At 34.1% G+C, this 12053-nt stretch overlaps 1 protein-coding gene and 1 long non-coding RNA gene across 8 annotated transcripts in view; one reads left to right on the top strand and one right to left on the bottom strand.

The window, feature by feature from the left end:
- The window catches only part of PRKG1 (protein kinase cGMP-dependent 1), a 1319131-nt gene that overhangs the window by 1270801 nt on the left and 36277 nt on the right, over positions 1-12053 (top strand). The gene's annotated exons all lie outside the window — the stretch shown is intronic.
- LOC103796739 (uncharacterized) overlaps positions 1-12053 on the bottom strand; it is a 64187-nt gene that overhangs the window by 44284 nt on the left and 7850 nt on the right. The window contains exon 2 of one of the 2 annotated variants that reach the window (XR_004731559.3): positions 1335-1397. The exons of the other annotated variant lie outside the window; for it this stretch is intronic. This is a non-coding gene — a long non-coding RNA (uncharacterized LOC103796739). The remainder of the gene's footprint in view (positions 1-1334; positions 1398-12053) is intronic. 2 annotated transcript variants of the gene reach the window in all.

Genomic DNA, 12053 nt, shown 5'->3' with positions numbered 1-12053 from the left:
ACCTTTAAGGCCATATCAGTTTTGTTGTCTTGCACATCTATAACACACTGTAGGACAATCAAAGTGCCTGTATTGTCTTCAGTATTCAATGTGGACCAGCCATTTAAGTGATCACTAATACCTTATTTTCCCAATTCTTACCATTTGTTAATTTCCTGATAATATTACTTTTGGGGTATTAAAGTATTATCTGATTGTTCAGCTTTTACATACATTCAATGATGCCAGAATTGGGAGTTTGACCTCAACACTTTGCCTGTAATTATACATACTATTGTCATGGAGTGTAATGAATCACCATGAAGATAATGGTGTACCATCAGAGTGGTGCCTACCCCATTCATAGTTAGGAGTAAGATATAGGCAGAGACCAGTTCTTTTGTGATTATAGAAGTTTTCACTCTCCTCTGAGAATGATGCATGAAAGATAATCTTGTCAATATTATGAAGTGCTATTAAAGCAATATATAAGCAATAAAATCATCACATAAACTCATTTCATATTTATGTATGCAGTGCTCAACATGTTAATACTAAGTATATAATACTTTTTATATAACACTTTGAATCTTAGTTTAGCAGTAATGTTGAGCAGGTAAATGACATTTCAAGATAATACTATAATTGTAAAGATAATATACTTTAATTTTAAAGTAATTTTTTTTTAATTTCCCAGAAATAAGATGATAAAATTATAAACCCTCCAGTGGAGTATGAAGAATTTAGAAATCTGAATTTTTGAACTTCATTTCCTGTTCGAGTGAAGTTAAGAATGTAGTTTTCTTATCACTGTTTGACATACAGATTATGTTTGTGTGTGAAGGTGCTATACCCTTCACAGAGTTTTTAGCATTTAATTTTTATCATTCATGTCAGTTTAGATAAATGTAGATGCAGAAGTATTTTTTTCTACAGGAGAATTTATAAATGGTTTATTATCAATTTTTGGAGGTGAGAACATAATTTCACCACATAATAAGAAACTTAAATACTTGTTCCGTCAGCAGAAGCTTGAAGTGAAGGTCTTGTATGCTTGGGAATTGCAGTCTTAAGCTATTCAGTCTTTTCCTAAATACTCTCAGCATAACTGACTTTCACTTCTTTAATATCAGATATGTCCTGTTCACAACCATTTGCTCTTGGCAGTCGTTTGGACTGCTTTCCTGTTTTCTGGCATATGCCATATTTTCTACCTATGTTCTTTATGTTTAAGAATGGTCTTTCTAATGTGTTCAGTTACTGTCTCTTTATAGCATGTCTTCTAGGAGAACACATTACATTTATAGTATCACTTTCAGCAGAAGAACTCAGCTCTCTTTTTATATATGACTTACTCATTAAAGCTCTATCCAATGCTGTAAGACATCTAGGTAATCATCTTCATTTACAAAGTATGACTGTAAAATAAAATAAGGAGATTGGTTTTACAAATTACAAGTGAAAATTAGTCCCATCGCTTTATGGTCACATTCCCAATTTACACTACTTTTGTCCTTGTGAGAAAGGCACCTGCTTTTTGGAATAGATTTGTACAAGTCAAACACAAACTGAGTTTTTAATATGCCAAAAATATATAGTTGGTGCTTTAAATATTAGATATTTAGTCTATTTAGCAATCTGCATGTCCCTTATACCAGTACACCATACTTGGGTAAAATACAGGAACAAAGATAAGAGAAACATAACCTCTGTCTTTTTGGATTGTATCCTTTCTACATCAGTAATTTATGTATATGTATAGTGAGCTCTATGATTGTCTATAAAAAATTAATAAATAGAATAGTCCTTAGCTCTAGAGACTCAACAGTCTACTGGGAGGGGCAATCATGTAAACTAATAACTAAACTCATAAGCAAAGCATGATCAGCAGGGGCTCAGTGCATGGAAGAACATGACTTCTTGCAGGAGATAGCATTTCTGAGGCAGAGGAAGAGTTAAAGCACCAACATAAATAACCTGATGCATTATGGAACATACCTAGTAAGATGAAACTATTTCAGAATCAAATGTTTATTAATAAATTACTATTCTTTAATAAAATAACCTTTCATTTGAACCCTAATTTATAATCTTCAAGTTGCTTTCATGTTCGTGGTATAATCTGGCCCTTAACAGCTACCTTGGGAGGAGAACTGTGGCATGATCCACATTTTACAGGAAAGAAGACAAGAATAATGTATATAAGTGGTTTAAGTAAAGCCACTTCATCATTGAAAGAGCATTGTTATTGCCCAGAATTACTGATTTTTTAACTAGAAGCTTTTACTGCCATTCTGGCTTTTAAAAATATTTAGATTCTTACTACCACCATCAACAACAACCACCCCCAAATCAAACAAATGTTACTTCATTGTCATATGTATACCTTTGCTTTAAGAAACATTATTCTGGAATTCAAGAACCCGAATTAGAACTAAATCTAGAATAGATGTACTATTTATCTGCTGTGTGCCTCTCTTTCTGTTATGTCTTCAGAGCCTCCACTTCCTCTAAACCTTTTTCTGCTCCTATTTTAGTGGCAAAATGTCTGTGGAGAAAAGAAATCCAACAGTATAACATGGTAGCTAAAAGCTAGAGCTCTAGAATTAGACTTTCTGGATTCAGATGTTACCTGTTGTGTATGCTTAGTCATTTACTTAAAACTTTGTGAGCCTTGGTTTTCTTGTCTCTGAAATGATGATGATAACAGGACATGTGCTTCACAAGGTTGTGAAGATTAAACAAGTTAAAGCCCTCAAAATAGTGTCTCAAACATCATAGTTCAGTAAATGTCATTAATGATGTTATTGTTGGAATTGTTATTAAAACATGCTAATGATAGTTCTCTTTATATATTGCTTCCAGCTATATGCACAGAAAAGGAAGGGAATGAAATGATTTTACTTTTTTCTTTTGCATTGTCAGGCCAAGGACTGAGAGTGCAACCATTATTCCAATATAAGTAAGAGACAGAGGTCTTCAAATGACCTTCAGTGATAGCTTCTATTAAATTTCTTTAGACCACTAAAGCTCTTAACTTTCTGATCTGTCATGAGAAGAGATGGGAAACAATTTTCAATATCCCTCATGCTGAACCTCTGTACAGCTGATGTAGTCTGCTTTTATTTATCCATTTCTCTTTTAAATTGTGAAGCCCCACCTCTTAACCTCTCAATGGGAAATCGTTTTCAGTGCAAACTGCTGAATCATATCTAGTTTCTCTCCAACCTTCTTAACTCATGGCACCTCAGTTGAGCATAATAAAGACCTGGCTGTTGTCAAGTGGAATACAAAGGTTATCCCTCATTCCTTCTGTGTGGCAGTTCAGTTTCTAAATCCTATAGCTGGATTGCCCAGCAAGGAGAAATGTGGTAGTTGTGAGAAGCAATTTATGCTAAGACAAGAACGTGTGTTTAACAGGGTGTGTGTCTGTTCATAATGACGTCCATACCACTCTCACAGCATTTTTGCCAGCTGCCTTGGCACTATAAAAACAGTCAAGCAGGCTTGGAGTGCTATGTAAACCAGCTGAAAGAAAAAATAGAGACTAAGAGACGATTAAGCAAGAAATTAGGTGATAAACCCATTGCTCAGTCAACAGGGTCTTATTGTGAAAGGTGAGCAACTTAACTCCAAAGGGAAACCCCATGTAAGATGAAAACATTTCAAGAGCTTCCTACTGCCAAGCCACACAGAAATGAAACAGAATAGCTGTGGGGATCTTTGGGCAGCATTGCCATGTGTACCCATGGTGATTTATGCTATATCGGACACCTGCAGAAACCCTGCTTCCTTATGGCCTTGTGTCCTCTGTAACTAAAGTAAGTAAGGACCTCAATACTGGTTGAAATGGGAAGTGTGCTTCATTTAACACAGCCTCTGCGGTACCCTACTTAGTTTATTATTAAATATGTAATTCTCATTGTATGTTTATTCTTCCAAAGAATAAAACTGACAAAAATTATTAACTGTAATGAATAGTATTCATTTCTTATAAAAAGTTCTTCGGATAACTAATGAATATCCGATCTAATAAACACTAATTGAGCATCAGTAGGTGTAGTAACAATATGCTGCAACTGCTGAAATAATACATGACCGTTCCCATGGAGAAACTGCAAGTGGTAAAGCGTATCTCTACTTTGGCATAGGCAAATAAAGTAAGATAAACATTACTTCATCTCATTATTGTAGAGTATGTTTTCTTTTGTACATTGGTAATTATAACAAAATCTAGATAACATGAATGAAAAATAGAAGTTTCTTTTTACACATCTTGGGAAATTAATTATAGAAATTTTATACATTGGCAATTAATTGAAATGCCTATTTCTTATTACAAGTAGTGGAAGTTAGTATCCTACCAGAAGATAAAATGTTAGTTTTTCCTCTAAACCTGCATGTGATTTTAGAATAAACACTATAAATCTAGAATGCGCTGGGCATGTCTTTCCAAAGCTTAAGATAATTGGTGATAAAACAGCTCTTCCAAAAGTTAACACTTAGGTCACACTGCCTTTATGTTTTCTATGACATAAATATTACGTTTTGTAATCCAGGGTCTTAATGGTTATATCACATTAGGCAAAAATCATCTGTTTTAAAAAAATCCAAAATACTTGTGGGATATGGAAATATCTGATATCATTCTTGCCTCAAGGAATTTCTGTCTCCTCCTAAGTAAGAAGATAATTAACACATTTGAAAAGTAGCAAACAAAACCTTATGCTATTGTGTTAAATTAAAAATTATGCAGAAGCGTTCTCAGTATTTCATCAGGAGAGAGGTCATTTGAAACTGATGGAGTAGAAGAGGCCCTGGGAAGATATGCAGAACTGAAGCCAGGCAGTGGAGAATAGGTTGGGATTTAAATGAACAGATGGCGAAAGGCCATTCTGGGAAAAGGCCATTCCAGGCAAAGGTTACAACATAAAAGGCCACATGTCACAAGACACCAAAACAACTGACCAGACTACAGTGAAGTTCTATGGGGGGAGCAGAGAGAAATATTAGATAGCCAATCAGTAGAGTATAATTGTGTTATATTCTTAAAATAGATTAGACTTGTCAAAAAAAAAAAAAAAAAGAGCTGTTTGGACATTAAGTAATGAAAGCATATAAACACAGACTCAGCTCTAAACTTCCATCCATGACATGAAAGAATGCATCATAAGGTGACCAGACAGGCTATTTTTAGGTGGCGCTGCTCCCAGAAATAGACATCATAATTTATCTTCTGACAAAGGTAGGTTATTTTGTACCACAGTCTGCATTCCTGAAATTTTCATGTAAACACTTTCAAAGAGGGATTCCTTCCATGAGAAAGAAAAATAGTCCCCTTGTGTATCTTAGTTATATAGAAATGAGTCATGTCTTTTTACATAAAATGAAATAATTTATCTCACTTTCTGGAAAAAATATGTTTCAATATAGCTCGTTGATCGCATACATTTAATTTATGGCTAATTAGTACTTGGTCCCTCAGTATTTCCCATTGCCATTGACATATACCACATATTAGCTTGAACATTGAGCTATGAGGTCAGGAGCTTTTGTGAGACAGGTAGTTTGTTCTTAGTCCCTATCTCTAGTCCACTGCCTTTCATGTTCACACTGAGACGGGGGAGATCATTACTACCCAAAAGAAGTTCAAACAAATAAGTTAAAACAGGAGCCGCTGTCTGGTCATCACTATGACCTTGGATGCCACATGCACATGAACAAAGCAGTCTAAATTTTTAATGTGACTGTTTTCCCTAAAGTGAGCTAACATAAGCACAATCCAGTAAATACTTATTGAACTGACTTGGCTACAGTTGATATCCTTTTAGATTTGTGAAAATCTGAAACACAAGATAAATGTGAAATATAATAATCATATGGGGGAAGAAATTATCTTTTTCTTTTTTCCTTAATTTGCTTTCATCTGAAAATGTCTTTATTTTGCCTTATTATTGAAAGCTTCACTGAATTCTAGGTTGGGAGGTTCTCCCCTATATCCCTCCCCACCCTTATTACCATTCCCACAGCCCTGTCTCCCAGCACTTTTTCAGTATTTAAAAAAATATTTTAAATTGTAATATCTTTAGGGGGTACAAGTCGTTTTTGGTTACATGGATAAATTGTGCAGTTATCCTTTTTTTAACATCAGAAGAGATGAAGTTTAAGGATAATATGTATTAAGACATTAAGATCTGATTATAAGCCATTTTATTAAAGTTTTCCAGTATGTAACAGTTTAAAGAAATTATAAAGTCATTCGTCCCTATATTTAGAAGTATAACTGCAGTGCAAAACCTTTGATGAGTTAATTGGGCCAGAAGTCAGAAAGAGAGCTGAATTTTACAGTATGTGATCCTCTCTGTTTCATTTCAACTCATTTTAGATTTTCAGAGTCAATAAATGAAAGGAATTGAAATATAAACACTCAACTTCACCTACATGGTTATATGTGTGCTTTAAGTATTAGAATAAATGAATTTATGTGAGATATTCATGTGCTCAATTTAAAATATGTAAACAAGTTTTCAAAACTGATACACATAGTATTTCTTTATACAAGTGAGATTATGCATAGAAATTAAAGTGTTGGGTAAAGGATGAAAAATATTTGATTGTTTGATGAAGAAAATAATTTAAAGTGTATTAAAGGTAATAAAATCCTGCAAGTGCCTTTTTTAATAATCACTGCAAAAATAATCACTGAAGTAAAGTTTATTTAGCATAAAAACTTTAGGAAATAAATGTTTTGTTTAAGGAGTGATAAGGCCTTTTGAATGAAAATGAATTAATGCTAATTCCTTATTAAGGGAAAATATAAATGTTCTTTGATTTGCAAGTAACTTCTAGAAAATTGTTCAATCCTTTGTTCATGGTATAATTAAAAATAGAAAAATATTAGGTTTTTTTTCTGACTTTCCTCCAAACTGAAAGTTAAATGTCTTTAAAAAATGAAAAAAAAAAAAAACAAACTTATCTCCTCTACAAAAATACCTTTGTCTTTCGATACATTTAAATGTAATAATATAAATATTTGCTGATATTTTGGGTCACTAGCTGTAGAACTGATTTTAAGTCTGAAGGCAAATCACAGAGCAAAGAAAATTATTGATATTTTTGATGTGGGGTTGAGGTAAATGAGGAAAGAAAAACAAGGATAAGAAGAAGAGAGACCCTCTCTTGATTATCTGTCCATTGTGCAAATGGCAGATGGATTCGAATGAAAAGGCATATATAAAAACAAGCTACTTTTGTATCTTCCTTTCTTCTCAAAATGTTATACCTGACTCTGAGTGTGTGAGTCTGTGTGTGTAGGTGGAGGAGTTATCTATGAATAGGAACTTTAATGCATGAAGCCTTTACCGTGAAATGGAGTCACCACTCCAGCAATGCTGTGCCTCTATGCCTCATGGCTGAAAAGCTTTCCAATTCTGACATCTCTGTTAAACTCACAATCTATCCTGTGCATTCTCGGGTCATTCAAACATGTGTCACTCAGGCTGTGATAAGTTCCTTTTATTCTTCTCTCCTGTATCCTATGAAGCAAAGCAAATGCTATCGTTCATTCTTAAATTTCAGACATTGGCCAAGGGGAAAAATAAATCATATGATGTCATTGTGCAGAGAAAAGTGACAGAAATAGAGAAGTTACTGTGTTCTCTGCTTAAGTAAATAATAGAATTAGTATTTTTTTGTTATTTTTGTTGTTAAGAAATGTTGGGAAATATAACCCAACACTGATTTGTAGGATAGAAGCTTTCTGTTCACTTAAAGCATTTCATTTGCTTTTATGAATGTAGTAAGCTGGCTTCTCCCAGGCATGGCACTTTAGTTGGCCATGTCCAAAAAGTTATCTGAGTCAGAGTAATAAAATTGCTTTTTCTTTCACCATGAAAGTAAAACTTCCTTAAATTCAAACAGGTAGATTTTTTCCTAGTCCTGTTTTTATTCAGTTAATTTGGGACTACTAACTTAAAAACAGATTTAATTATGTGTTCTAATAGTAGGATACCATATCTTGGAAATCATAGTAGTAATGATCATTCTTACACAGCACTTCTTAATTTCCAAAGAATTTTCACATACACTATCTGATTTGATCTTACAATATCTGTTTCTGTAATATGAAGCTGGTTTTATTCCTTTTTTTGTTGTTCTTTTTTGAGATGGAGTCTTGCCTTGTCACCCAGGCTGGAGTGGAGTGGTGCGATCTCAGCTCACTGAAACCTCTGCCTCCCAAGTTCAAGCAATTCTCCTGCCTCAACCTCTTGAGTAGCTGGGATTACAGGCACACACTGCCATGCTCAGCCAATTTTTATGTTTTTGGTAGAGATGGGGTTTCACTATGTTGGCCAAGCTGGTCTTAAACTCCCGATCTCAAGTGATTTGCCTGCTTGGCTTCCCAAAGTGCTGGGATTACATGCATGAGCCACCATGCCTGGACTGGTTTTATTCCCAGAAATAAGGAAAATGAGGCTTTAGGATGTCATAGAGACTTGCATACAATTGCAGTTTGTTTATAATTACAATACTTTAAGCCCTCCACCCCTGCCCCTGCAGTATCCATGAGGATTGGTTCTAGGACCTGCCCTCACCAACCCCTCTTCCTGCTGTGGATACCAAAGTTTATAGATGCTCCATTCCCTAATATAAAATGGCATAGTATTTGCATATACACACATTCTCAGCTATATTTTAAATCATTTCTAAATTATTTACAATACCTAATACAATGCATATTATCTAATGAGCTGTTACACTGTATTGTTTAGGGAATAATGACAAGAAAACTGTATGTATGTGTTCACCTCAAACACAGCTATCCATTTTGGTTGTATGAATGTGGATGTAGAGCCCACAGATACAGAAAGCCAACTGTACATATTATTTTGACAAGATAACTTTTAAAGAACTTTGTGTTAATTACATACATTTTGTTTAAATTCATTCATGATTTTAATTTTTTTTAAATTAAGACTTTTAAATTTAGGTTTTTCGATAAACAAGTAAAAAATCATTAAAAATGACTTTTTAAAAATGTATCAATATTTCACAGAAATTAGAGTTTAAAACTCTAGTTTTTGGCTGACTGGGGAACTTTTATTGTAAATGAAAAGCATTGAGGAATACATTTTTGACATTAAATTTCTTAAAATGTAAAGAAACATATAGCTACCTGACAAATTAATACATAACTAGAAGTTGTAGATTTGAGAACTTATGAGTTCTTTCTCTTTATGAAAGTTCTTTAACAACGTCATTGAGATATAATTTACATACCATAAAACTTTCCCATTTTCAGTGTATAATTCGGTGATTTTTAGAATTGTAATGACCATCACATAACTCAGTTTTAGAACATTCCTACCACTCCAGTAAGAATTCTTGTGCCCATTTAGAAATACTCCATACCCATCCGCAGGTACATTTTTTTTTTTTTTTTTTTGAAATAGGGTCTTGCTCTGTCACCCAGGCTGGAGTGCAGTGGCTAGATCTTGGCTCACGGCAGCCTCCAGCTCCCAGGCTCAAACAATCTCCCACCTCAGCCTCCTGCGTAGCTGGGACTGACTACAGGCCCGCACCACCACACCCAGCTAATTTTTGTGTTTTTTGTAGAGACACAGTTTTGCCATGTTGCCCATGGCTGGTCTCAAACTTGTGAGCTCAAACAATCTACTCGTCTCCCAAAGTGCTGGCATTACAGGCATAAGCCACCACACCTGGCCTCTCATCTACTTTCTATCTCTTGAGATATACTTTTTCTGGTACATATATTCAGATGCTAAAATTTTGTGTTACACTAATTTTTTTTTATTTTCTACATGTATGATCTATTTTAGTAATCTAAATACCCAGTTATTTAATGTATAGTAACTTCATGCTTATTTCTTCTTGAATTTCTTGGCTTCTGTACGTGGTGCTTCAGCTTTGTTATTATACCCCACTGCTGCAGAACAGGATGCTTACATTGTTTTCTGAACATAGACTCTAAGTCCACTGTCTTACAGGGCTGCGAAGAGCTTTCTGGCGATAGGGAAGTATTGGAAAATGATGGAGATGGAACACCACAGTGCTTATGTATTTATAGAGCATCTAATGATTTGTTTACTGATGTTCTTGATTGTTGATGTGTTATTATAGACCTTTGGCCGATTTTGGTGAACCTGCCCTTTGGCACAGTTAATCTAGTAGGATAAAATATTCACAGTCTCTCAATGTAGGGCTTTCTCTCTCCCTCCCCCACTTTCTTTTTTTTCTTTTCTTTTTTTTCCTTTGTAGAGTTTTTCACCACAGAACTTGTCATAAATTCTTTATCTCTATTTATATTAAATGTGGGTTACTTAAATCTCAAATCACAGACCCTGCCAAATTATTTCTAGATTACTTACAAAGCCTTTTTCTCTCAGGTTAAAGAGAGCCAAAACTAAAGAAATGGCTCTATGCTTTACCAAATAATACAGACTACCTGTTTAAAATTTTGTGCTATATTATTTAGAAAAACTATTTGCCATCCCTATTTTGCAGCTATTACAATTACAGTGACTCTGCCCAGATTCTCTTATGCCTTGAGGCCTGTTTTAATGCTCTTCCTGAGAAAAGCTACTGCTACTTATTTCCAGTGTGTGGTCCTTGAAAGTTAGTAACTGAGAATATAACAGAAACCAATTCCTTCATATTTTGGGGTTGAGAGAACAGAGAAAATAAAACCCCCACCTCCCAATAGAATATAAACATAAATGTAAAGTCAAGCCCATACTTTCAGAGAGGATCATCATGTTTCCTTAAGTAACTTTTGTGGGAAGAAGGAAAAAGTATTTTCCCTTTTCCTTCTTCCCAAGATATTGCCACATGTTTGTTGGGCCATTTCTATAAGGTTAAATATAATTAACATGCTTTAAAAATGCATATTATGTCAAATTGCAGATGTATAGAATTCTCTAGCTGGAATGAGTTTTAGAGACAATATAGTTTCACCCTGGATTTTCTGAAAAGTGGTCTGAGGTCCATTGAGATTATATGACTTACTAGTGAAAGATCCATAATTAGATCCCAGGTTTATGTTTTATGTAGTTTCTTCATCACCTTTGTTCTGTAGCATCAGTTTACCTAAGACAGAGCATGAAGGGAGTACCCCTCTCCTGCAGTGCATGAAAATGTAATTTGAACTACATTATATGGGACTTAGGCATAATAATGAGCCATGTGACATTTGACAGTTTAAGCCTTGCATTTGAGAAATCATTTCAATTACAGTGTAGTTCAGAAAGTAACTTTCTTCTGAAATAATTATGATATTGTCAGTGCAAAATAAGCTATGAACTCTTAATAACATAGTTAAATGAAGGAATGGATGCAAATTATAAAGACCAAATCAGAGCCAGTGGTACTAAGCCAGTTTTAACCTTCTCTTGATCATAACTTTCCTTCCCAATAAGGGCAAAAAAATGGGTCCAGTAGGAAACAAGCCTTTTTAAGGCTATCAGCTACCTTAGGTAGAAAGGAAGCATGTACTCTATTTAAATACAACCAGCAAATGCATCTTCAAAGATCTTTAAAATGCTGATGACATCGTCTTTCATTTTCAGGCCAGTATTATGTAGACATCAGCTACAGCCAGATAGTTAAGAACGTGTCAAAATCCTTGTCAGAAATTCCCACCTTAAGATCTACTTGGCCCAAGTATACATTCATTGAAATGTTAATATAATACTTCATACTGAAGTAACAATTTATTGTAAATGAAACATTTACCAATTCTAATTTCTAATATAGCAGATAGCATTTCTTATATAAAACAAAATGAAGACCTTGAGTATTCAAATTTTCTTGTTCATTTTCCCTTTCTAGGAATTTTGAAGTAAAACCAATGTGGAATAAGCAGCCCTAACTTTTTCGAGAATAGTAATATAGTTACAGAAATGTGAAGATAGTATAGAAAATTGCTATATACACTGAACCCAATGAACCCTACTATTGATAACTTACATTTGTATAATACATTTAATATAATTAATAAACTGATATTAATGCTTTATTATTATTTTAAACTTTAAACTTCTGGGGTGCATGTGCAG

This window comes from Callithrix jacchus, chromosome 12, assembly GCF_049354715.1.
Source record: "Callithrix jacchus isolate 240 chromosome 12, calJac240_pri, whole genome shotgun sequence".
Classification (NCBI taxonomy): Eukaryota; Metazoa; Chordata; class Mammalia; order Primates; family Cebidae; genus Callithrix; species Callithrix jacchus.
The sequence above is the reverse complement of the archived record's forward strand: the minus strand, read 5'-3'. Positions and strand labels throughout refer to the sequence as shown.